Source organism: Macaca mulatta, chromosome 19 (assembly GCF_049350105.2).
Source record: "Macaca mulatta isolate MMU2019108-1 chromosome 19, T2T-MMU8v2.0, whole genome shotgun sequence".
NCBI lineage: Eukaryota > Metazoa > Chordata > Mammalia > Primates > Cercopithecidae > Macaca > Macaca mulatta.
Window position 1 is genome coordinate 36243271 of NC_133424.1, and position 26994 is coordinate 36270264.

Consider the following 26994-nt stretch of genomic DNA (forward strand, 5'->3'; position numbering starts at 1 on the left):
ACAAGAACTGTCTTAGCTAAAGGCTTTTTGAGGGGAAAGCTGTAACTCTGTGAGATGATTTCACAGAACACAAAGAAGTTTCTCAGAAAGCTTCTTTCTCTTTGTTATCAGAGGATATTTCCTTTGGCCCTATAGTCTTCAAAGGGATCCGAAATATCTGTCCTCAGATTCCACAGAAATAAGGCTAGCAAAGAGATCCACGAAATACAGATGTAACTCTGTGATATGAATTAACAGAACACTAAGCAGTTTCTCAGAAAGCTTCTTTCCAGATTTCATCTGAGGATATTTACTTTTTCACCATAGGCCTCTATGGGCTTCCAAATGTCACTTTGCCAATTCCACAAGAACTGTCTTAGCGAAAGGCTTCTTGAGGGGAAAGCTGTAACTCTGTGAGATGATTTCAGAGAACACAAAGAAGTTTCTCAGAAATCTTCTTTCTCTTTGTTATCGGAGGATATTTCCTTTGGCCCTATAGTCTTCAATGGGATCCGAAATATCTGTTCTGATATTCCACAGAAATAAGGCTAGCAAAGAGATCTACGAAATACAGATGTAAGTCTGTGAGATGAATTAACAGAACACTAAGCAGTTTCTCAGAAACTTCTTTCCAGATTTCATCTGAGGATATTTCCTTTTTCACCTTAGCCACCTATGGGCTTCCAAATATCACTTTTCCAATTCCAAAAGAACTTTCTTAGCGAAAGGCTTCTTCAGGGGAAAGCTGTAACTCTCTGAGATGATTTCAGAGAACACAAAGAAGTTTCCCAGAAAGCTTCTTTCTCTTTGTTATCGGAGGATATTTACTCTGGCCCTATAGTCTTCAAAGGGATCCGAAATATCTGTTCTCAGATTCCACAGAAATAACGCTAGTAAAGAGATCCACGAAATACAGATGTAACTCTGTGAGTGGAAGTCACATATCACAGAGCAGTTTCTCAGAAAGCTTCTTTCCAGATTTCATCTGAGGATATTTCCTTTTTCACCATAGCCCTCTATGGGCTTCCAAATATCACTTTGAAAATTCCACAAGAAATGTCTTAGTGAAAGGCTTCTTGAGGGGAAAGCTGTAACTCTGTGAGATGATATCACAGAACACAAAGAAGTTTCTCAGAAAGCTTCTTTCTCTTTGTTATCGGAGGACAATTCCTTTGGCCCTATAGTCTTCAAAGGGATCCGAAATATCTCTTCTCAGATTCCACAGAAATAAGGCTAGCAAAGAGATCCACAAAATATAGATGTAATTCTGTGAGATGAATTAACAGAACACTAAGTAGTTTCTCAGAAAGCTTCTTTCCAGATTTCATCTGAGGATATTTCCTTTTTCACCATAGCCCTCTATGGGCTTCCAAATATCACTTTGCCAATTCCACAAGAACTGTCTTAGCGAAAGGCTTCTTGAGGGGAAAGCTGTAACTCTGTGAGATGATTTCACAGAACACAAGGAAGTTTCTCTGAAAGCTTCTTTCTCTTTGTTATCGCAGGATATTTCCTTTGGCCCTATAGTCTTCAAAGGGATCCGAAATATCTGTTCTCAGATTCCACAGAAATAAGGCTAGCAAAGAGATCCACGAAATACAGATGTAACTCTGTGAGTGGAAGTCACACATGACAGAGGAGTTGCTCAGAAAGCTTCTTTCCAGATTTCATCTGAGAATATTTCCTTTTTCAACATAGCCCTCTATGGGCTTCCAAATATCACTTTGCCAATTCCACAAGAACTGTCTTAGCGAAAGGCTTCTTGAGGGGAAAGCTGTAACTCTGTGAGATGATTTCACAGAACACAAAGAAGTTTCTTAGAAGGCGTCTTTCTCTTTGTTTTCGGAGGATAATTCCTTTGGCCCTATAGTCTTCAAAGGGATCCGAAATATCTGTTCTCAGATTCCACAGAAATAAGGCTAGCAAAGAGATCCACGAAATACAGATGTAAGTCTGTGAGATGAATTAACAGAACACTAAGCAGTTTCTCAGAAAGCTTCTTTCCAGATTTCATCTGAGGATATTTCCTTTTTCACCGTAGCCCTCTATGGGCTTCCAAATATCACTTTGCCAATTCCACAAGAACTGTCTTAGCGAAAGGCTTCTTAGGGGAAAGCTGTAACTCTGTCAGATGATTTCACAGAACACAAAGAAGTTTCTCAGAAAGCTTCTTTCTCTTTGTTATCGGAGGATATTTCCTTTGGCCCTGTAGTCTTCAATGGGATCCGAAATATCTGTTCTCAGATTCCACAGAAATAAGGCTAGCAAAGAGATCCACGAAATACAGATGTAACTCTGTGAGATGAATTAACAGAACACTAAGCGGTTTCTCAGAAAGCTTCTTTCCAGATTTCATCTGAGGATATTTCCTTTTTCACTATAGCCCCCTATGGGCTTCCAAATATGACTTTGCCAATTCCACAAGAACTGTCTTAGCGAAAGGCTTCTTGAGGGGAAAGCTGTAACTCTGTGAGATGATTTCAGAGAACACAAAGAAGTTTCTCAGAAAGCTTCTTTCTCTTTGTTATCGGAGGATATTTCCTTTGGCCCTATAGTCTTCAAAGGGATCCGAAATATCTGTTCTCAGATTCCACAGAAATAAGGCTAGTAAAGAGATCCACGAAATACAGATGTAACTCTGTGAGTGGAAGTCACACATCACAGAGCAGTTTCTCAGAAAGCTTCTTTCCAGATTTCATCTGAGGATATTTCCTTTTTCACCGTAGCCCTCTATGGACTTCCAAATATCACTTTGCCAATTCCACAAGAACTGTCTTAGGGAAAGGCTTCTTGAGGGGAAAGCTGTAACTCTGTGGGATGATTTCACAGAACACAAAGAAGTTTCTCAGAAAGCTTCTTTCTCTTTGTTATCGGAGGTTATTTCCTTTGGCCCTATAGTCTTCAAAGGGATCCGAAATATCTGTTCTCAGATTCCAGAGAAGTAAGGCTAGCAAAGAGATCCACGAAATACAGATGTAACTCTGTGAGTGGAAGTCACACATGACAGAGCAGTTTCTCAGAAAGCTTCTTTCCAGATTTCACCTGAGGATATTTCCTTTTTCACCATAGCCCTCTATGGGCTTCCAAATATCACTTTGCCAATTCCACAAGAACTGTCTTACCGAAAGGCTTCTTGAGGGGAAAGCTGTAACTCTGTGAGATGATTTCACAGAACACAAAGAAGTTTCTCAGAAAGCTTCTTTCTCTTTGTTATCGGAGGATATTTCCTTTGGCCCTATAGTCTTCAATGGGATACGAAATATCTGTTCTCAGATTCCACAGAAATAAGGCTAGCAAAGAGATCCACGAAATACAGATGTACCTCTGTGAGATGAATTAACAGAACACTAATTAGTTTCTCAGAAAGCTTCTTTCCAGATTTCATCTGAGGATATTTCCTTTTTCACCATAGCCCTCTATGGGCTTCCAAATATCACTTTGCAAACCCCACAAGAAATGTCTTAGCGAAAGGCTTCTTGAGGGGAAAGCTGTAACTCTGTGAGATGATTTCACAGAACACAAGGAAGTTTCTCAGAAAGCTTCTTTCTCTTTGTTATCGGAGGATATTTCCTTTGCCCCTATAGTCTTCAGAGGGATCCGAAATATCTGTTCTCAGATTCCACAGAAATAAGGCTAGCAAAGAGATGGACACAATATAGATGTAATTCTGTGAGATGAAATAACAGAACACTAAGCAGTTTCTCAGAAAGCTTCTTTCCAGATTTCATCTGAGGATATTTCCTTTTTCACTATAGCCCTCTAGGGGCTTCCAAATATCACTTTGCCAATTCCACAAGAACTGTCTAAGCGAAAGGCTTCTTGAGGGGAAAGCTGTACCTCTGTGAGATGATTTCATAGAACACAAAGAAGTTTCTCAGAAAGCTTCTTTCTCTTTGTTATCGGAGGATATTTCCTTTGGCCCTATAGTCTTCAAAGGGATCCGAAATATCTGTTCTCAGATTCCACAGAAATAAGGCTAGCAAAGAGATCCACGAAATACAGATGTAACTCTGTGAGATGAATTAACAGAACACTAAGCAGTTTCTCAGAAAGCTTCTTTCCAGATTTCATCTGAGGATATTTCCTTTTTCACCGTAGCCCTCTATGGGCTTCCAAATATCACTTTGCCAATTCCACAAGAACTGTCTTAGCGAAAGGCTTCTTAGGGGAAAGCTGTAACTCTGTGAGATGATTTCACAGAACACAAAGAAGTTTCTCAGAAAGCTTCTTTCTCTTTGTTATCGGAGGATATTTCCTTTGGCCCTATAGTCTTCAATGGGATCCGAAATATCTGTTCTCAGACTCCACAGAAATAAGGCTAGCAAAGAGATCCACGAAATACAGATGTAACTCTCTGAGATGAATTAACAGAACACTAAGCAGTTTCTCAGAAAGCTTCTTTCCAGATTTCATCTGAGGATATTTCCTTTTTCACTATAGCACTCTATGGGCTTCCAAATATCACTTTGCCAATTCCACAAGAACTGTCTTAGCGAAAGGCTTCTTGAGGGGAAAGCTGTAACTCTGTGAGGTGATTTCAGAGAACACAAAGAAGTTTCTCAGAAAGCGTCTTTCTCTTTGTTATCGGAGGATATTTCCTTTGGCCCTATAGTCTTCAAAGGGATCTGAAATATCTGTTATCAGATACCACAGAAATAAAGCTAGTAAAGAGATGAACGAAATACAGATGTAACTCTGTGAGTGGAAGTCACACATCACAGAGCAGTTTCTCAGAAAGCTTCTTTCCAGATTTCATCTGAGGATATTTCCTTTTTCACCATAGCCCTCTATGGGCTTCCAAATATCACTTTGCCAATTCCACAAGAACTGTCATACCGAAGGCTTCTTGAGGGGAAAGCGGTAACTCTGTGAGATGATTTCACAGAACACAAAGAAGTTTCTCAGAAAGCTTCTTTCTCTTTGTTATCGGAGGATATTTCCTTCGGCCTTATAGTCTTTAAAGGGATCCGAAATATCTGTTCTCAGATTCCACAAAAATAAGGCTAGCAAAGAGATCCACGAAATACAGATGTAACTCTGTGAGTGGAAGTCACACATGACAGAGCAGTTTCTCAGAAAGCTTCTATCCAGATTTCATCTGAGGATATTTCCTTTTTCACAGTAGCCCTCTATGGGCTTCAAAATATCACTTTGCCAATTCCACAAGTACTGTCTTAGCGAAAGGCTTCTTGAGGGGAAAGCTGTAAGTCTGTGAGATGATTTCACAGAACACAAAGAAGTTTCTCAGAAAGCTTCTTCCTCTTTGTTCTCGGAGGATATTTCCTTTGGCCCTGTAGTCTTCAATGGGATCCGAAATATCTGTTCTCAGATTCCACAGAAATAAGGCTAGCAAAGTGATCCACGAAATACAGATGTAACTCAGTGAGATGAATTAACAGAACACTAAGCAGTTTCTCAGAAAGCTTCTTTCCATATTTCATCTGAGGATATTTCCTTTTTCACCATAGCCCTCTATGGGCTTGCAAATATCACTTTGCCAATTCCACAAAAACTGTCTTAGCGAAAGGCTTCTTGAGGGGAAAGCTGTAACTCTGTGAGATGATTTCACAGAACATAAAGAAGTTTCTCAGAAAGCTTCTTTCTCTTTGTTATCGGAGGATATTTCCTTTGGCCCTATAGTCTTCAATGGGATCCGAAATATCTGTTCTCAGATTCCACAGAAATAAGGCTAGCAAAGAGATCCACAAAATATAGATGTAATTTTGTGAGATGAATTAACAGAACACTAAGTAGTTTCTCAGAAAGCTTCTTTCCAGATTTCATCTGAGAATATTTCCTTTTTCACCATAGCCCTCTATGGGCTTCCAAATATCACTTTCCCAATTCCACAAGAACTGTCTTAGCGAAAGGCTTCTTGAGGGGAAAGCTGTAACTCTGTGAGATGATTTGACAGAACACAAAGAAGTTTCTCAGAAAGCTTCTTTCTGTTTTTTATCGGAGGATATTTCCTTTGGCCCTATAGTCTTCAAAGGGATCCGAAATATCTGTTCTCAGATTCCACAAAAATAAGGCTAGCAAAGAGATCCACGAAATACAGATGTAACTCTGTGAGTGGAAGTCACACATGACAGAGCAGTTTCTCAGAAAGCTTCTTTCCAGATTTCATCTGAGGATATTTCCTTTTTCACCATAGCCCTCTATGGGCTTCCAAATATCACTTTGCCAATTCCACAAGAACTGTCTTAGCGAAAGGCTTCTTGACGGGAAAGCTGTAACTCTGTGAGATGATTTCAGAGAACACAAAGAAGTTTCTCAGAAAGCTTCTTTCTCTTTGTTATCGGAGGATATTTCCTTTGGACCTATAGTCTTCAAAGGGTCCGAAATATCTGTTCTCAGATTCCACAGAAATAAGGCTAGTAAAGAGATCCACGAAATACAGATGTAATTCTGTGAATGAAAGTCACACATGACAGAGCAGTTTCTCAGAAAGCTTCTTTCCAGATTTCATCTGAGGATATTTCCTTTTTCTCCATAGCCCTCTGTGGGCTTCCAAATATCACTTTGCCAATTCCACAAGAACTGTCTTAGCGAAAGGCTTCTTGAGGGGAAAGCTGTAACTCTGTGAGATGATTTCACAGAACACAAAGAAGTTTCTTAGAAAGCTTCTTTCTCTTTGTTATCGGAGGATATTTCCTTTGGCCCTATAGTCTTCAAAGGGATCCGAAATATCTGTTCTCAGATTCCACAGAAATAAGGCTATCAAAGAGATCCACGAAACAGAGATGTAACACTGTGAGATGAATTAACAGAACACTAAGCAGTTTCTCAGAAAGCTTCTTTCCAGATTTCGTCTGAGGATATTTCCTTTTTCACCATAGGCCCCTATGGGCTTCCAAATGTCACTTTGCCAATTCCACAAGAACTGTCTTAGCGAAAGGCTTCTTGAGGGGAAAGCTGTAACTCTGTGAGATGATTTCAGAGAACACAAAGAAGTTTCTCAGAAATCTTCTTTCTCTTTGTTATCGGAGGATATTTCCTTTGGCCCTATAGTCTTCAATGGGATCCGAAATATCTGTTCTGATATTCCACAGAAATAAGGCTAGCAAAGAGATCTACGAAATACAGATGTAACTCTGTGAGATGAATTAACAGAACACTAAGCAGTTTCTCAGAAACTTCTTTCCAGATTTCATCTGAGGATATTTCCTTTTTCACCATAGCCCTCTATGGGCTTCCAAATATCACTTTGCAAACCCCACAAGAAATGTCTTAGCGAAAGGCTTCTTGAGGGGAAAGCTGTAACTCTGTGAGATGATTTCACAGAACACAAGGAAGTTTCTCATAAAGCTTCTTTCTCTTTGTTATCGGAGGATATTTCCTTTGCCCCTATAGTCTTCAGAGGGATCCGAAATATCTGTTCTCAGATTCCACAGAAATAAGGCTAGCAAAGAGATGGACACAATATAGATGTAATTCTGTGAGATGAAATAACAGAACACTAAGCAGTTTCTCAGAAAGCTTCTTTCCAGATTTCATCTGAGGATATTTCCTTTTTCACTATAGCCCTCTAGGGGCTTCCAAATATCACTTTGCCAATTCCACAAGAACTGTCTAAGCGAAAGGCTTCTTGAGGGGAAAGCTGTACCTCTGTGAGATGATTTCATAGAACACAAAGAAGTTTCTCAGAAAGCTTCTTTCTCTTTGTTATCGGAGGATATTTCCTTTGGCCCTATAGTCTTCAAAGGGATCCGAAATATCTGTTCTCAGATTCCACAGAAATAAGGCTAGCAAAGAGATCCACGAAATACAGATGTAACTCTGTGAGATGAATTAACAGAACACTAAGCAGTTTCTCAGAAAGCTTCTTTCCAGATTTCATCTGAGGATATTTCCTTTTTCACCGTAGCCCTCTATGGGCTTCCAAATATCACTTTGCCAATTCCACAAGAACTGTCTTAGCGAAAGGCTTCTTAGGGGAAAGCTGTAACTCTGTGAGATGATTTCACAGAACACAAAGAAGTTTCTCAGAAAGCTTCTTTCTCTTTGTTATCGGAGGATATTTCCTTTGGCCCTATAGTCTTCAATGGGATCCGAAATATCTGTTCTCAGACTCCACAGAAATAAGGCTAGCAAAGAGATCCACGAAATACAGATGTAACTCTCTGAGATGAATTAACAGAACACTAAGCAGTTTCTCAGAAAGCTTCTTTCCAGATTTCATCTGAGGATATTTCCTTTTTCACTATAGCACTCTATGGGCTTCCAAATATCACTTTGCCAATTCCACAAGAACTGTCTTAGCGAAAGGCTTCTTGAGGGGAAAGCTGTAACTCTGTGAGGTGATTTCAGAGAACACAAAGAAGTTTCTCAGAAAGCGTCTTTCTCTTTGTTATCGGAGGATATTTCCTTTGGCCCTATAGTCTTCAAAGGGATCTGAAATATCTGTTATCAGATACCACAGAAATAAAGCTAGTAAAGAGATGAACGAAATACAGATGTAACTCTGTGAGTGGAAGTCACACATCACAGAGCAGTTTCTCAGAAAGCTTCTTTCCAGATTTCATCTGAGGATATTTCCTTTTTCACCATAGCCCTCTATGGGCTTCCAAATATCACTTTGCCAATTCCACAAGAACTGTCATACCGAAGGCTTCTTGAGGGGAAAGCGGTAACTCTGTGAGATGATTTCACAGAACACAAAGAAGTTTCTCAGAAAGCTTCTTTCTCTTTGTTATCGGAGGATATTTCCTTCGGCCTTATAGTCTTTAAAGGGATCCGAAATATCTGTTCTCAGATTCCACAAAAATAAGGCTAGCAAAGAGATCCACGAAATACAGATGTAACTCTGTGAGTGGAAGTCACACATGACAGAGCAGTTTCTCAGAAAGCTTCTATCCAGATTTCATCTGAGGATATTTCCTTTTTCACAGTAGCCCTCTATGGGCTTCAAAATATCACTTTGCCAATTCCACAAGAACTGTCTTAGCGAAAGGCTTCTTGAGGGGAAAGCTGTAAGTCTGTGAGATGATTTCACAGAACACAAAGAAGTTTCTCAGAAAGCTTCTTCCTCTTTGTTCTCGGAGGATATTTCCTTTGGCCCTGTAGTCTTCAATGGGATCCGAAATATCTGTTCTCAGATTCCACAGAAATAAGGCTAGCAAAGTGATCCACGAAATACAGATGTAACTCAGTGAGATGAATTAACAGAACACTAAGCAGTTTCTCAGAAAGCTTCTTTCCATATTTCATCTGAGGATATTTCCTTTTTCACCATAGCCCTCTATGGGCTTGCAAATATCACTTTGCCAATTCCACAAAAACTGTCTTAGCGAAAGGCTTCTTGAGGGGAAAGCTGTAACTCTGTGAGATGATTTCACAGAACATAAAGAAGTTTCTCAGAAAGCTTCTTTCTCTTTGTTATCGGAGGATATTTCCTTTGGCCCTATAGTCTTCAATGGGATCCGAAATATCTGTTCTCAGATTCCACAGAAATAAGGCTAGCAAAGAGATCCACAAAATATAGATGTAATTTTGTGAGATGAATTAACAGAACACTAAGTAGTTTCTCAGAAAGCTTCTTTCCAGATTTCATCTGAGAATATTTCCTTTTTCACCATAGCACTCTATGGGCTTCCAAATATCACTTTCCCAATTCCACAAGAACTGTCTTAGCGAAAGGCTTCTTGAGGGGAAAGCTGTAACTCTGTGAGATGATTTGACAGAACACAAAGAAGTTTCTCAGAAAGCTTCTTTCTGTTTTTTATCGGAGGATATTTCCTTTGGCCCTATAGTCTTCAAAGGGATCCGAAATATCTGTTCTCAGATTCCACAAAAATAAGGCTAGCAAAGAGATCCACGAAATACAGATGTAACTCTGTGAGTGGAAGTCACACATGACAGAGCAGTTTCTCAGAAAGCTTCTTTCCAGATTTCATCTGAGGATATTTCCTTTTTCACCATAGCCCTCTATGGGCTTCCAAATATCACTTTGCCAATTCCACAAGAACTGTCTTAGCGAAAGGCTTCTTGACGGGAAAGCTGTAACTCTGTGAGATGATTTCAGAGAACACAAAGAAGTTTCTCAGAAAGCTTCTTTCTCTTTGTTATCGGAGGATATTTCCTTTGGACCTATAGTCTTCAAAGGGTCCGAAATATCTGTTCTCAGATTCCACAGAAATAAGGCTAGTAAAGAGATCCACGAAATACAGATGTAATTCTGTGAATGAAAGTCACACATGACAGAGCAGATTCTCAGAAAGCTTCTTTCCAGATTTCATCTGAGGATATTTCCTTTTTCTCCATAGCCCTCTGTGGGCTTCCTAATATCACTTTGCCAATTCCACAAGAACTGTCTTAGCGAAAGGCTTCTTGAGGGGAAAGCTGTAACTCTGTGAGATGATTTCACAGAACACAAAGAAGTTTCTTAGAAAGCTTCTTTCTCTTTGTTATCGGAGGATATTTCCTTTGGCCCTATAGTCTTCAAAGGGATCCGAAATATCTGTTCTCAGATTCCACAGAAATAAGGCTATCAAAGAGATCCACGAAACAGAGATGTAACACTGTGAGATGAATTAACAGAACACTAAGCAGTTTCTCAGAAAGCTTCTTTCCAGATTTCGTCTGAGGATATTTCCTTTTTCACCATAGGCCCCTATGGGCTTCCAAATGTCACTTTGCCAATTCCACAAGAACTGTCTTAGCGAAAGGCTTCTTGAGGGGAAAGCTGTAACTCTGTGAGATGATTTCAGAGAACACAAAGAAGTTTCTCAGAAATCTTCTTTCTCTTTGTTATCGGAGGATATTTCCTTTGGCCCTATAGTCTTCAATGGGATCCGAAATATCTGTTCTGATATTCCACAGAAATAAGGCTAGCAAAGTGATCTACGAAATACAGATGTAACTCTGTGAGATGAATTAACAGAACACTAAGCAGTTTCTCAGAAACTTCTTTCCAGATTTCATCTGAGGATATTTCCTTTTTCACCTTAGCCACCTATGGGCTTCCAAATATCACTTTTCCAATTCCAAAAGAACTTTCTTAGCGAAAGGCTTCTTCAGGGGAAAGCTGTAACTCTCTGAGATGATTTCAGAGAACACAAAGAAGTTTCCCAGAAAGCTTCTTTCTCTTTGTTATCGGAGGATATTTACTCTGGCCCTATAGTCTTCAAAGGGATCCGAAATATCTGTTCTCAGATTCCACAGAAATAACGCTAGTAAAGAGATCCACGAAATACAGATGTAACTCTGTGAGTGGAAGTCACATATCACAGAGCAGTTTCTCAGAAAGCTTCTTTCCAGATTTCATCTGAGGATATTTCCTTTTTCACCATAGCCCTCTATGGGCTTCCAAATATCACTTTGAAAATTCCACAAGAAATGTCTTAGTGAAAGGCTTCTTGAGGGGAAAGCTGTAACTCTGTGAGATGATTTCACAGAACACAAAGAAGTTTCTCAGAAAGCTTCTTTCTCTTTGTTATCGGAGGACAATTCCTTTGGCCCTATAGTCTTCAAAGGGATCCGAAATATCTCTTCTCAGATTCCACAGAAATAAGGCTAGCAAAGAGATCCACAAAATATAGATGTAATTCTGTGAGATGAATTAACAGAACACTAAGTAGTTTCTCAGAAAGCTTCTTTCCAGATTTCATCTGAGGATATTTCCTTTTTCACCATAGCCCTCTATGGGCTTCCAAATATCACTTTGCCAATTCCACAAGAACTGTCTTAGCGAAAGGCTTCTTGAGGGGAATGCTGTAACTCTGTGAGATGATTTCACAGAACACAAGGAAGTTTCTCTGAAAGCTTCTTTCTCTTTGTTATCGCAGGATATTTCCTTTGGCCCTATAGTCTTCAAAGGGATCCGAAATATCTGTTCTCAGATTCCACAGAAATAAGGCTAGCAAAGAGATCCACGAAATACAGATGTAACTCTGTGAGTGGAAGTCACACATGACAGAGGAGTTGCTCAGAAAGCTTCTTTCCAGATTTCATCTGAGAATATTTCCTTTTTCAACATAGCCCTCTATGGGCTTCCAAATATCACTTTGCCAATTCCACAAGAACTGTCTTAGCGAAAGGCTTCTTGAGGGGAAAGCTGTAACTCTGTAAGATGATTTCACAGAACACCAAGAAGTTTCTCAGAAAGCTTCTTTCTCTTTGTTATCGGAGGATATTTCCTTTGGCCCTATAGTCTTCAAAGGGATCCGAAATATCTGCTCTCAGATTCCACAGAAATAAGGCTACCAAAGAGATCCACGAAATACAGATGTAACTCTGTGAGATGAATTAACAGAACACTAAGCAGTTTCTCAGAAAGCTTCTTTCCAGATTTCATCTGAGGATATTTCCTTTTTCACCATAGCCCTCTATGGGCTTCCAAATATCACTTTGCCAATTCCACAAGAAGTGTCATAGCGAAAGGCTTCTTGAGGGGAAAGCGGTATCTCTGAGATGATTTCACAGAACACAAAGAAGTTTCTCAGAAAGCTTCTTTCTCTTTGTTATCGGAGGATATTTCCTTTGGCCCTATAGTCTTCAAAGGGATCCGAAATATCTGTTCTCAGATTCCACAGAAATAAGGCTAGCAAAGAGATCCACGAAATACAGATGTAACTCTGTGAGTGCAAATCACACATGACAGAGAAGTTTCTCAGAATGCTTCTTTCCAGATTTCATCTGAGGATATTTCCTTTTTCACCATAGCCCACTATGGGCTTCCAAATATCACTTTGCCAATTCCACAAGAACTGTCTTAGCGAAAGGCTTCTTGAGGAGAAAGCTGTAACTCTGTGAGATGACTACACAGAACACAAAGAAGTTTCTCAGAAAGCTTCTTTCTCTTTGTTATCGGAGGATATTTCCTTTGCCCCTATAGTCTTCAAAGGGATCCGAAATATCCGTTCTCAGATTCCACAGAAATAAGTCTAGCAAAGAGATCCACGAAATACAGATTTAACTCTGTGAGATGAATTAACAGAACACTAAGCAGTTTCTCAGAAAGCTTCTTTCCAGATTTCATCTGAGGATATTTCCTTTTTCACCATAGCCCTCTAAGGGCTTCCAAATATCACTTTGCCAATTCCACAAGAACTGTCTTAGCGAAAGGCTTCTTGAGGGGAAAGCTGTAACTCTGTGAGATGATTTCAGAGAACACAAAGAAGTTTCTCAGAAAACTGCTTTCTCTTTGTTATCGGAGGATATTTCCTTTTGCCCTATAGTCTTCAAAGGGATCCGAAATATCTGTTCTCAGATTCCACAGAAATAAGGCTAGCAAAGAGATCCACGAAATACAGATTAAACTCTGTGAGATGAATTAACAGAACACTAAGCAGTTTCTCAGAAAGCTTCTTTCCAGATTTCATCTGAGGATATTTCCGTTTTCACCATAGCCCCCTATGGGCTTCCAAATATCACTTTGCCAATTCCACAAGAACTGTCTTAGCGAAAGGCTTCTTGAGGGGAAAGCTGTAACTCTGTCAGATTATTTCAGAGAACACAAAGAAGTTTCTCAGAAAGCTTCTTTCTCTTTGTTATCGGAGGATATTTCCTTTGGCCCTATAGTCTTCAAAGGGATCCGAAATATCTGTTCTCAGATTCCACAGAAATAAGGCTAGCAAAGAGATCCAAGAAATACAGATGTAACTCTGTGAGTGGAAGTCACACATGACAGAGGAGTTTCTCAGAAAGCTTCTTTCCAGATTTCATCTGAGAATATTTCCTTTTTCACCGTAGCCCTCTAAGGGCTACCAAATATCACTTTGCCAATTCCACAAGAACTGTCTTAGCGAAAGGCTTCTTGAGGGGAAAGCTGTAACCCTGTGAGATGATTTCACAGAATACAAAGAAGTTTCTCAGAATGCTTCTTTCTCTTTGTTATCGGAGGATATTTCCTTTGGCCCTATAGTCTTCAAAGGGATCCGAAATATCTGCTCTCAGATTCCACAGAAATAAGGCTAGCAAAAGATCCACGAAGTACAGATGTAACTCTGTGAGATGAATTAACAGAACACTAAGCAGTTTCTCAGAAAGCTTCTTTCCAGATTTCATCTGAGGATATTTCCTTTTTCACCATAGCCCTCTAAGGGCTTCCAAATATCACTTTGCCAATTCCACAAGAACTGTCATAGCGAAAGGCTTCTTGAGGGGAAAGCGGTAACTCTGTGAGATGATTTCACAGAACACAAAGAAGTTTCTCAGAAAGCTTCTTTCTCTTTGTTATCGGAGGATATTTCCTTTTGCCCTATAGTCTTCAAAGGGATCCGAAATATCTGTTCTCAGATTCCACAGAAATAAGGCTAGCAAAGAGATCCACGAAATACAGATGTAACTCTGTCAGTGGAAGTCGCACATGACAGAGAAGTTTCTCAGAAAGCTTCTTTCCAGATTTCATCAGAGGATATTTCCTTTTTCACCATAGCCCTCTATGCGCTTCCAAATATCACTTTGCCAATTCCACAAGAACTGTCTTAGCGAAAGGCTTCTTGAGGGGAAAGCTGTAACTCTGTGAGATGATTTCACAGAACACAAAGAAATTTCTCAGAAAGCTTCTTTCTCTTTGTTATCGGAGGATATTTCCTTTGGCCCTATAGTCTTCAAAGGGATCCGAAATATCTGCTCTCAGATTCCACAGAAATAAGACTAGCAAAGAGATCCACGAAATACAGATGTAACTCTGTGAGATGAATTAACAGAACACTAATCAGTTTCTCAGAAAGCTTCTTTCCAGATTTCATCTGAGGATATTTCCTTTTTCACCATAGCCCTCTATGGGATTTCAAATATCACTTTGCCAATTCCACAAGAACTGTCATAGCGAAAGAATTATTGAGGGGAAAGCGGTAACTCTGTGAGATGATTTCACAGAACACAAAGAAGTTTCTCAGAAAGCTTCTTTCTCTTTGTTATCGGAGGATATTTCCTTTGGCCCTATAGTCTTCAATGGCATCCGAAATATCTGTTCTCAGATTGCACAGAAATAAGGCTAGGAAGGAGATCCACGAAATACAGATGTAACTCTGTGAGATGAATTAACAGAACACTAAGCAGTTTCTCAGAAGGCTTCTTTCCAGATTTCATCTGAGGATATTTCCTTTTTCTCCATAGCCCTCTGTGGGCTTCCAAATATCACTTTGCCAATTCCACAAGAACTGTCTTAGCGAAAGGCTTCTTGAGGTGAAAGCTGTAACTCTGTGAGATGATTTCACAGAACACAAAGAAGTTTCTTAGAAGGCGTCTTTCTCTTTGTTTTCGGAGGATAATTCCTTTGGCCCTATAGTCTTTAAAGGGATCCGAAATATCTGTTCTCAGATTCCACAGAAATAAGGCTAGCAAAGAGATCCACGAAATACAGATGTAACTCTGTGAGTGGAAGTCACACATCACAGAGCAGTTTCTCAGAAAGCTTCTTTCCAGATTTCATCTGAGGATATTTCCTTTTTCACCGTAGCCCTCTATGGACTTCCAAATATCACTTTGCCAATTCCACAAGAACTGTCTTAGGGAAAGGCTTCTTGAGGGGAAAGCTGTAACTCTGTGGGATGATTTCACAGAACACAAAGAAGTTTCTCAGAAAGCTTCTTTCTCTTTGTTATCGGAGGTTATTTCCTTTGGCCCTATAGTCTTCAAAGGGATCCGAAATATCTGTTCTCAGATTCCAGAGAAGTAAGGCTAGCAAAGAGATCCACGAAATACAGATGTAACTCTGTGAGTGGAAGTCACACATGACAGAGCAGTTTCTCAGAAAGCTTCTTTCCAGATTTCACCTGAGGATATTTCCTTTTTCACCATAGCCCTCTATGGGCTTCCAAATATCACTTTGCCAATTCCACAAGAACTGTCTTACCGAAAGGCTTCTTGAGGGGAAAGCTGTAACTCTGTGAGATGATTTCACAGAACACAAAGAAGTTTCTCAGAAAGCTTCTTTCTCTTTGTTATCGGAGGATATTTCCTTTGGCCCTATAGTCTTCAATGGGATACGAAATATCTGTTCTCAGATTCCACAGAAATAAGGCTAGCAAAGAGATCCACGAAATACAGATGTACCTCTGTGAGATGAATTAACAGAACACTAATTAGTTTCTCAGAAAGCTTCTTTCCAGATTTCATCTGAGGATATTTCCTTTTTCACCATAGCCCTCTATGGGCTTCCAAATATCACTTTGCAAACCCCACAAGAAATGTCTTAGCGAAAGGCTTCTTGAGGGGAAAGCTGTAACTCTGTGAGATGATTTCACAGAACACAAGGAAGTTTCTCAGAAAGCTTCTTTCTCTTTGTTATCGGAGGATATTTCCTTTGCCCCTATAGTCTTCAGAGGGATCCGAAATATCTGTTCTCAGATTCCACAGAAATAAGGCTAGCAAAGAGATCGACACAATATAGATGTAATTCTGTGAGATGAAATAACAGAACACTAAGCAGTTTCTCAGAAAGCTTCTTTCCAGATTTCATCTGAGGATATTTCCTTTTTCACTATAGCCCTCTAGGGGCTTCCAAATATCACTTTGCCAATTCCACAAGAACTGTCTAAGCGAAAGGCTTCTTGAGGGGAAAGCTGTAACTCTGTGAGATGATTTCATAGAACACAAAGAAGTTTCTCAGAAAGCTTCTTTCTCTTTGTTATCGGAGGATATTTCCTTTGGCCCTATAGTCTTCAAAGGGATCCGAAATATCTGTTCTCAGATTCCACAGAAATAAGGCTAGCAAAGAGATCCACGAAATACAGATGTAACTCTGTGAGATGAATTAACAGAACACTAAGCAGTTTCTCAGAAAGCTTCTTTCCAGATTTCATCTGAGGATATTTCCTTTTTCACCGTAGCCCTCTATGGGCTTCCAAATATCACTTTGCCAATTCCACAAGAACTGTCTTACCGAAAGGCTTCTTAGGGGAAAGCTGTAACTCTGTGAGATGATTTCACAGAACACAAAGAAGTTTCTCAGAAAGCTTCTTTCTCTTTGTTATCGGAGGATATTTCCTTTGGCCCTATAGTCTTCAAAGGGATCCGAAATATCTGTTCTCAGACTCCACAGAAATAAGGCTAGCAAACAGATCCACGAAATACAGATGTAACTCTCTGAGATGAATTAACAGAACACTAAGCAGTTTCTCAGAAAGCTTCTTTCCAGATTTCATCTGAGGATATTTCCTTTTTCACTATAGCACCCTATGGGCTTCCAAATATCACTTTGCCAATTACACAAGAACTGTCTTAGCGAAAGGCTTCTTGAGGGGAAAGCTGTAACTCTGTGAGGTGATTTCAGAGAACACAAAGAAGTTTCTCAGAAAGCGTCTTTCTCTTTGTTATCGGAGGATATTTCCTTTGGCCCTATAGTCTTCAAAGGGATCTGAAATATCTGTTATCAGATACCACAGAAATAAAGCTAGTAAAGAGATGAACGAAATACAGATGTAACTCTGTGAGTGGAAGTCACACATCACAGAGCAGTTTCTCAGAAAGCTTCTTTCCAGATTTCATCTGAGGATATTTCCTTTTTCACCATAGCCCTCTATGGGATTCCAAATATCACTTTGCCAATTCCACAAGAACTGTCATACCGAAGGCTTCTTGAGGGGAAAGCGGTAACTCTGTGAGATGATTTCACAGAACACAAAGAAGTTTCTCAGAAAGCTTCTTTCTCTTTGTTATCGGAGGATATTTCCTTCGGCCTTATAGTCTTTAAAGGGATCCGAAATATCTGTTCTCAGATTCCACAAAAATAAGGCTAGCAAAGAGATCCACGAAATACAGATGTAACTCTGTGAGTGGAAGTCACACATGACAGAGCAGTTTCTCAGAAAGCTTCTATCCAGATTTCATCTGAGGATATTTCCTTTTTCACAGTAGCCCTCTATGGGCTTCAAAATATCACTTTGCCAATTCCACAAGAACTGTCTTAGCGAAAGGCTTCTTGAGGGGAAAGCTGTAAGTCTGTGAGATGATTTCACAGAACACAAAGAAGTTTCTCAGAAAGCTTCTTTCTCTTTGTTCTCGGAGGATATTTCCTTTGGCCCTGTAGTCTTCAATGGGATCCGAAATATCTGTTCTCAGATTCCACAGAAATAAGGCTAGCAAAGTGATCCACGAAATACAGATGTAACTCAGTGAGATGAATTAACAGAACACTAAGCAGTTTCTCATAAAGCTTCTTTCCATATTTCATCTGAGGATATTTCCTTTTTCACCATAGCCCTCTATGGGCTTGCAAATATCACTTTGCCAATTCCACAAAAACTGTCTTAGCGAAAGGCTTCTTGAGGGGAAAGCTGTAACTCTGTGAGATGATTTCACAGAACATAAAGAAGTTTCTCAGAAAGCTTCTTTCTCTTTGTTATCGGAGGATATTTCCTTTGGCCCTATAGTCTTCAATGGGATCCGAAATATCTGTTCTCAGATTCCACAGAAATAAGGCTAGCAAAGAGATCCACAAAATATAGATGTAATTTTGTGAGATGAATTAACAGAACACTAAGTAGTTTCTCAGAAAGCTTCTTTCCAGATTTCATCTGAGAATATTTCCTTTTTCACCATAGCCCTCTATGGGCTTCCAAATATCACTTTCCCAATTCCACAAGAACTGTCTTAGCGAAAGGCTTCTTGAGGGGAAAGCTGTAACTCTGTGAGATGATTTGACAGAACACAAAGAAGTTTCTCAGAAAGCTTCTTTCTGTTTTTTATCGGAGGATATTTCCTTTGGCCCTATAGTCTTCAAAGGGATCCGAAATATCTGTTCTCAGATTCCACAAAAATAAGGCTAGTAAAGAGATCCACGAAATACAGATGTAACTCTGTGAGTGGAAGTCACACATGACAGAGCAGTTTCTCAGAAAGCTTCTTTCCAGATTTCATCTGAGGATATTTCCTTTTTCATCATAGCCCTCTATGGGCTTCCAAATATCACTTTGCCAATTCCACAAGAACTGTCTTAGCGAAAGGCTTCTTGACGGGAAAGCTGTAACTCTGTGAGATGATTTCAGAGAACACAAAGAAGTTTCTCAGAAAGCTTCTTTCTCTTTGTTATCGGAGGATATTTCCTTTGGACCTATAGTCTTCAAAGGGATCCGAAATATCTGTTCTCAGATTCCACAGAAATAAGGCTAGTAAAGAGATCCACGAAATACAGATGTAATTCTGTGAATGGAAGTCACACATGACAGAGCAGTTTCTCAGAAAGCTTCTTTCCAGATTTCATCTGAGGATATTTCCTTTTTCTCCATAGCCCTCTGTGGGCTTCCAAATATCACTTTGCCAATTCCACAAGAACTGTCTTAGCGAAAGCCTTCTTGAGGGGAAAGCTGTAACTCTGTGAGATGATTTCACAGAACACAAAGAAGTTTCTTAGAAAGCTTCTTTCTCTTTGTTATCGGAGGATATTTCCTTTGGCCCTATAGTCTTCAAAGGGATCCGAAATATCTGTTCTCAGATTCCACAGAAATAAGGCTATCAAAGAGATCCACGAAACAGAGATGTAACACGGTGAGATGAATTAACAGAACACTAAGCAGTTTCTCAGAAAGCTTCTTTCCAGATTTCATCTGAGGATATTTCCTTTTTCACCATAGCCCTCTATGGGCTTCCAAATATCACTTTGCCAATTCCACAAGAACTGTCTTAGCGAAAGGCTTCTTGAGGGGAAAGCTGTAACTCTGTGAGATGATTTCATAGAACACAAAGAAGTTTCTCAGAAAGCTTCTTTCTCTTTGTTATCGGAGGATATTTCCTTTGGCCCTATAGTCTTCAAAGGGATCCGAAATATCTGTTCTCAGATTCCACAGAAATAAGGCTAGTAAAGAGATCCACGAAATACAGATGTAACTCTGTGAGTGGAAGTCACACATCACAGAGCAGTTTCTAAGAAAGCTTCTTTCCAGATTTCATCTGAGGATATTTCCTTTTTCAGCATAGCCCTCTATGGGCTTCCAAATATCACTTTGGCAATTCCACAAGAACTGTCTTAGCCAAAGGCTTCTAGAGGGGAAAGCTGTAACTCTGTGAGATGATTTCACAGAACACAAAGTTTCTCAGAAAGCTTCTTTCTCTTTGTTATCGGAGGATATTTCCTTTGGACCTATAGTCTTCAAAGGGATCTGAAATATCTGCTCCCATATTCCACAGAAATAAGTCTAGCAAAGAGATCCAAGAAATACCGATGTAACTCTGTGAGATGAATTAACAGAACACTAAGCAGTTTCTCAGAAATCTTCTTTCCAGATTTCATCTGAGGATATTTCCTTTTTCACCATAGCCCTCTATGGGCTTCCAAATATCACTTTGCCAATTCCACAAGAACTGTCTTAGCGAAAGGCTTCTTGAGGGGAAAGCTGTAACTCTGTGAGATGATTTCACAGAACACAAAGAAGTTTCTCAGAAAGCTTCTTTCTATTTGTTATCGGAGGATATTTCCTTTGTCCCCATAGTCTTCAATGGGATCGGAAATATCTGTTCTCAGATTCCAGAGAAATAAGGCTAGCAAAGAGATCCACGAAATACAGATGTAACTCTGTGAGGTGAATTAACAGAACACTAAGCAGTTTCTCAGAAAGCTTCTTTCCAGATTTCATCTGAGGATATTTCCTTTTTCACCATAGCCCTTTATGGACTTCCAAATATCACTTTGCCAATTCCACAAGAACTGTGTTAGGGAAAGGCTTCTTGAGGGGAAAGCTGTAACTCTGTGAGATGATTTCACAGAACACAAAGAAGTTTCTCAGAAAGCTTCTTTCTCTTTGTTATCGGAGGTTATTTCCTTTGGCCCTATAGTCTTCAATGGGATCCGAAATATCTGTTCTCAGATTCCAGAGAAATAAGGCTAGCAAAGACATCCACGAAATACAGATGTAAATCTGTGAGAAGACTGACAGAACACTCAGCAGTTTCTCAGAAAGCTTCTTTCCTGATTTCATCTGAGGATATTTCCTTTTTCACCATAGCCCTCTATGGGCTTCCAAATATCACTTTGCCAATTCCACAAGAACTGTATTAGCGAACGGCTTCTTGAGGGGATAGCTGTAACTCTGTGAGATGATTTCAGAGAACACAAAGAAGTTTCTCAGAAAACTGCTTTCTCTTTGTTATCGGAGGATATTACCTTTGGCCCTATAGTCTTCAATGGGATCCGAAATATCTGTTCTCAGATTCCACAGAAACAAGGCTAGCAAAGAGATCCGCGAAATACAGATGAAACTCTGTGAGATGAATTAACAGAACACTAAGCAGTTTCTCAGAAAGCTTCTTTCCAGATTTCATCAGAGGATATTTGCTTTTTCACCATAGCCTTCTATGGGCTTCCAGATATCACTTTGCAAATTCCACAAGAAGTGTCTTAGCGAAAGGCTTCTTGAGGGGAAAGCTGTAACTCTGTGAGATGATTTCACAGAACACAAAGAAGTTTCTCAGAAAGCTTCTTTCTCTTTGTTATCGGAGGATATTTCCTTTGGCCCTATAGTCTTCAAAGGGATCCGAAATATCTGTTCTCAGATTCCACAGAAATAAGTCTAGCAAAGAGATCCACGAAATACAGATGTAACTCTGTGAGATGAATTAACAGAACACTAAGCTGTTTCTCAGAAAGCTTCTTTCCAGATTTCATCTGAGGATATTTCCTTTTTCACCATAGCCCTCTATGGGCTTCGAAATATCACTTTGCCAATTCCACAAGAACTGTCTTAGCGAAAGGCTTCTTGAAGGGAAAGCTGTAGCTCTGTGAGATGATTTGACAGAACACAAAGAACTTTCTCAGAAAGCTTTTTTCTCTTTGTTATCGGAGGATATTTCCTTTGGCCCTATAGTCTTCAAAGGTATCCGAAATATCTGTTCTCAGATTCCACAGAAATAAGGCTAGTAAAGAGATCCACGAAATACAGATGAGACTCTGTGAGTGGAAGTCACACATGACAGAGCAGTTTCTAGGAAAGCTTTTTTCCAGATTTCATCTGAGGATATTTCGTTTTCCCCATAGCCCTCTACGGGCTTCCAAATATCAGTTTGCAAATTCGACAAGAACTGTCTTAGCGAAAGGCTTCTTGAGGGGAAAGCTGTAACTCTGTGAGATGATTTCACAGAACACAAAGCAGTTTCTCAGAAAGCTTCTTTCTCTTTGTCATCGGAGGATATTTACTTTGCCCCTATTTTCTTCATAGGCATCCGAAATATCTGTTCTCAGATTCCACAGAAATAAGGCTAGCAAAGAGATCCACAAAATATAGATGTAATTCCGTGAGATGAATTAACAGAACACTAAGCAGTTTCTCAGAAAGCTTCTTTCCAGATTTCATCTGAGGATATTTCCTTTTTCACCATAACCCTCTAAGGGCTTCCAAATATCACTTTGCCAATTCCACAAGAACTGTCTTAGCGAAAGGCTTCTTGAGGGGAAAGCTGTAACTCTGTGAGATGATTTCACAGAACACAAAGAAGTTTCTCAGAAAGCTTCTTTCTCTTTGTTATCGGAGGATATTTCCTTTGACCCTATAGTCTTCAAAGGGATCCGAAATATCTGCTCTCAGATTCCACAGAAATAAGGCTAGCAAAGAGATCCACGAAACAGATGTAACTCTGTGAGATGAATTAACAGAACAATAAGCAGTTTCTCAGAAACCTTCTTTCCAAATTTCCTCTGAGGATATTTCCTTTATCACCATAGCCACCTAAGGGCTTCCAAATATCACTTTGTCAATTCCACAAGAACTGTCTTATCGAAAGGCTTCTTGAGGGGAAAGATGTATCTCTGTGAGATGATTTCAGAGAACACAAAGAAGTTTCTCAGAAAGCTTCTTTCTCTTTGTTATCGGAGGATATTTCCTTTGGCCCTATAGTCTTCAAAGGGATCCGTAATATCTGTTCTCAGATTCCACAGAAATAAGGCTAGTAAAGAGATCCACGAAATACAGATATAACTCTGTGAGTGGAAGTCACACATCACAGAGCAGTTTCTCAGAAAGCTTCTTTCCAGATTTCATCTGAGGATATTTCCTTTTTCACCATAGCCCTCTAAGGGCTTCCAAATATCACTTTGCAAATTCCACAAGAAATGTCTTAGCGAAAGGCTTCTTGAGGGGAAAGCTGTAACTCTGTGAGATGATTTCACAGAACACAAAGAAGTTTCTCAGAAAGCTTCTTTCTCTTTGTTATCGGAGGATATTTCCTTTGGCCCTATAGTCTTCAGAGGGATCCGAAATATCTGTTCTCAGATTCCACAGAAATAAGACTAGCAAAGAGATCCACAAAATATAGATGTAATTCTGTGAGATGAATTAACAGAACACTAAGTAGTTTCTCAGAATTCTTTCCAGATTTCATCTGAGGATATTTCCTTTTTCACCGTAGCCCTCAAGGGCTTCCAAATATCACTTTGCCAATTCCACAAGAACTGTCTTAGCGAAAGGCTTCTTGAGGGGAAAGCTGTAACTCTGTGAGATGATTTGAGATAACACAAAGAAGTTTCTCAGAAAACTTCTTTCTCTTTGTTATCAGAGGATATTTCCTTTGGCCCTATAGTCTTCAATGGGATCCGAAATATCTGTTCTCAGATTCCACAGAAATAAGGCTAGCAAAGAGATCCACGAAATACAGATGAAACTCTGTGAGATGAATTAACAGAACACTAAGCAGTTTCTCAGAAAGCTTCTTTCCAGATTTCATCTGAGGATATTTCCTTTTTCACCATAGCCCTTATGGGCTTCCAAATATCACTTTACCAATTCCACAAGAACTGTCTTAGCGAAAGGCTTCTTGAGGGGAAAGCTGTAACTCTGTAAGATGATTTCAAGGAACACAAAGAAGTTTCTCAGAAAGCTTCTTTCTCTTTGTTATCGGAGGATATATCCTTTGGCCCTATAGTCTTCAAAGGGATCCGAAAAATCTGTTCTCAGATTCCACAGAAATAAGTCTAGCAAAGAGATCCACGACATACAGATGTAACTTTCTGAGATGAATTAACAGAACAGTAAGCAGTTTCTCAGAAAGCTTCTTTCCAGATTTCATCTGAGGATATTTCCTTTTTCACCATAGCCCTCTATGGGCTTCCAAATATGACTTTGCAAATTCCACAAGAAATGTCTTAGCGAAAGGCTTCTTGAGGGGAAAGCTGTAACTCTGTGAGATGATTTCACAGAACACAAAGAAGTTTCTCAGAAAGCTTCTTTCTCTTTGTTATCGGAGGATATTTCCTTTGGCCCTATAGTCTTCAAAGGGATCCGAAATATCTGTTCTCAGATTCCACAGAAATAAGGCTAGTAAAGAGATTCACGAAATACAGATGTAACTCTGTGAGTGGAAGTCACACATCACAGAGCAGTTTCTAAGAAAGCTTCTTTCCAGATTTCATCTGAGGATATTTCCTTTTTCAGCATAGCCCTCTATGGGCTTCCAAATATCACTTTGCCAATTCCACAAGAACTGTCTTAGCCAAAGGCTTCTAGAGGGGAAAGCTGTAACTCTGTGAGATGATTTCACAGAACACAAAGTTTCTCAGAAAGCTTCTTTCTCTTTGTTATCGGAGGATATTTCCTTTGGTCCTATAGTCTTCAAAGGGATCCGAAATATCTGCTCCCATATTCCACAGAAATAAGTCTAACAACGAGATCCAAGAAATACCGATGTAACTCTGTGAGATGAATTAACAGAACACTAAGCAGTTTCTCAGAAATCTTCTTTCCAGATTTCATCTGAGGATATTTCCTTTTTCACCATAGCCCTCTATGGGCTTCCAAATATCACTTTGCCAATTCCACAAGAACTGTCTTAGCGAAAGGCTTCTTGAGGGGAAAGCTGTAACTCTGTGAGATGATTTCACAGAACACAAAGAAGTTTCTCAGAAAGCTTCTTTCTATTTGTTATCGGAGGATATTTCCTTTGGCCCCATAGTCTTCAATGGGATCGGAAATATCTGTTCTCAGATTCCAGAGAAATAAGGCTAGCAAAGAGATCCACGAAACACAGATGTAACTCTGTGAGGTGAATTAACAGAACACTAAGCAGTTTCTCAGAAAGCTTCTTTCCAGATTTCATCTGAGGATATTTCCTTTTTCACCATAGCCCTTTATGGACTTCCAAATATCACTTTGCCAATTCCACAAGAACTGTGTTAGGGAAAGGCTTCTTGAGGGGAAAGCTGTAACTCTGTGAGATGATTTCACAGAACACAAAGAAGTTTCTCAGAAAGCTTCTTTCTCTTTGTTATCGGAGGTTATTTCCTTTGGCCCTATAGTCTTCAATGGGATCCGAAATATCTGTTCTCAGATTCCAGAGAAATAAGGCTAGCAAAGACATCCACGAAATACAGATGTAAATCTGTGAGAAGACTAACAGTACACTCAGCAGTTTCTCAGAAAGCTTCTTTCCAGATTTCATCTGAGGATATTTCCTTTTTCACCATAGCCCTCTATGGGCTTCCAAATATCACTTTGCCAATTCCACAAGAACTGTATTAGCGAAAGGCTTCTTGAGGGGAAAGCTGTAACTCTGTGAGATGATTTCAGAGAACACAAAGAAGTTTCTCAGAAAACTGCTTTCTCTTTGTTATCGGAGGATATTACCTTTGGCCCTATAGTCTTCAATGGGATCCGAAATATCTGTTCTCAGATTCCACAGAAATAAGGCTAGCAAAGAGATCCGCGAAATACAGATGAAACGCTGTGAGATGAATTAACAGAACACTAAGCAGTTTCTCAGAAAGCTTCTTTCCAGATTTCATCAGAGGATATTTGCTTTTTCACCATAGCCTTCTATGGGCTTCCAGATATCACTTTGCAAATTCCACAAGAAGTGTCTTAGCGAAAGGCTTCTTGAGGGGAAAGCTGTAACTCTGTGAGATGATTTCACAGAACACAAAGAAGTTTCTCAGAAAGCTTCTTTCTCTTTGTTATCGGAGGATATTTCCTTTGGCCCTATAGTCTTCAAAGGGATCCGAAATATCTGTTCTCAGATTCCACAGAAATAAGTCTAACAAAGAGATCCACGAAATACAGATGTAACTCTGTGAGATGAATTAACAGAACACTAAGCTGTTTCTCAGAAAGCTTCTTTCCAGATTTCATCTGAGGATATTTCCTTTTTCACCATAGCCCTCTATGGGCTTCGAAATATCACTTTGCCAATTCCACAAGAACTGTCTTAGCGAAAGGCTTCTTGAAGGGAAAGCTGTAGCTCTGTGAGATGATTTCACAGAACACAAAGAACTTTCTCAGAAAGCTTCTTTCTCTTAGTTATCGGAGGATATTTCCTTTGGCCCTATAGTCTTCAAAGGTATCCGAAAAATCTGTTCTCAGATTCCACAGAAATAAGGCTAGTAAAGAGATCCACGAAATACAGATGTAACTCTGTGAGTGGAAGTCACACATGACAGAGCAGTTTCTCGGAAAGCTTCTTTCCAGATTTCATCTGAGGATATTTCGTTTTCCCAATAGTCCTCTACGGGCTTCCAAATATCAGTTTGCAAATTCGACAAGAACTGTCTTAGCGAAAGGCTTCTTGAGGGGAAAGCTGTAACTCTGTGAGATGATTTCACAGAACACAAAGCAGTTTCTCAGAAAGCTTCTTTCTCTTTGTTATCGGAGGATATTTACTTTGCCCCTATTTTCTTCATAGGCATCCGAAATATCTGTTCTCAGATTCCACAGAAATAAGGCTAGCAAAGAGATCCACAAAATATAGATGTAATTCCGTGAGATGAATTAACAGAACACTAAGCAGTTTCTCAGAAAGCTTCTTTCCAGATTTCATCTGAGGATATTTCCTTTTTCACCATAACCCTCTAAGGGCTTCCAAATATCACTTTGCCAATTCCACAAGAACTGTCTTAGCGAAAGGCTTCTTGAGGGGAAAGCTGTAACTCTGTGAGATGATTTCACAGAACACAAAGAAGTTTCTCAGAAAGCTTCTTTCTCTTTGTTATCGGAGGATATTTCCTTTGACCCTATAGTCTTCAAAGGGATCCGAAATATCTGCTCTCAGATTCCACAGAAATAAGGCTAGCAAAGAGATCCACGAAACAGATGTAACTCTGTGAGATGAATTAACAGAACACTAAGCAGTTTCTCAGAAACCTTCTTTCCAGAT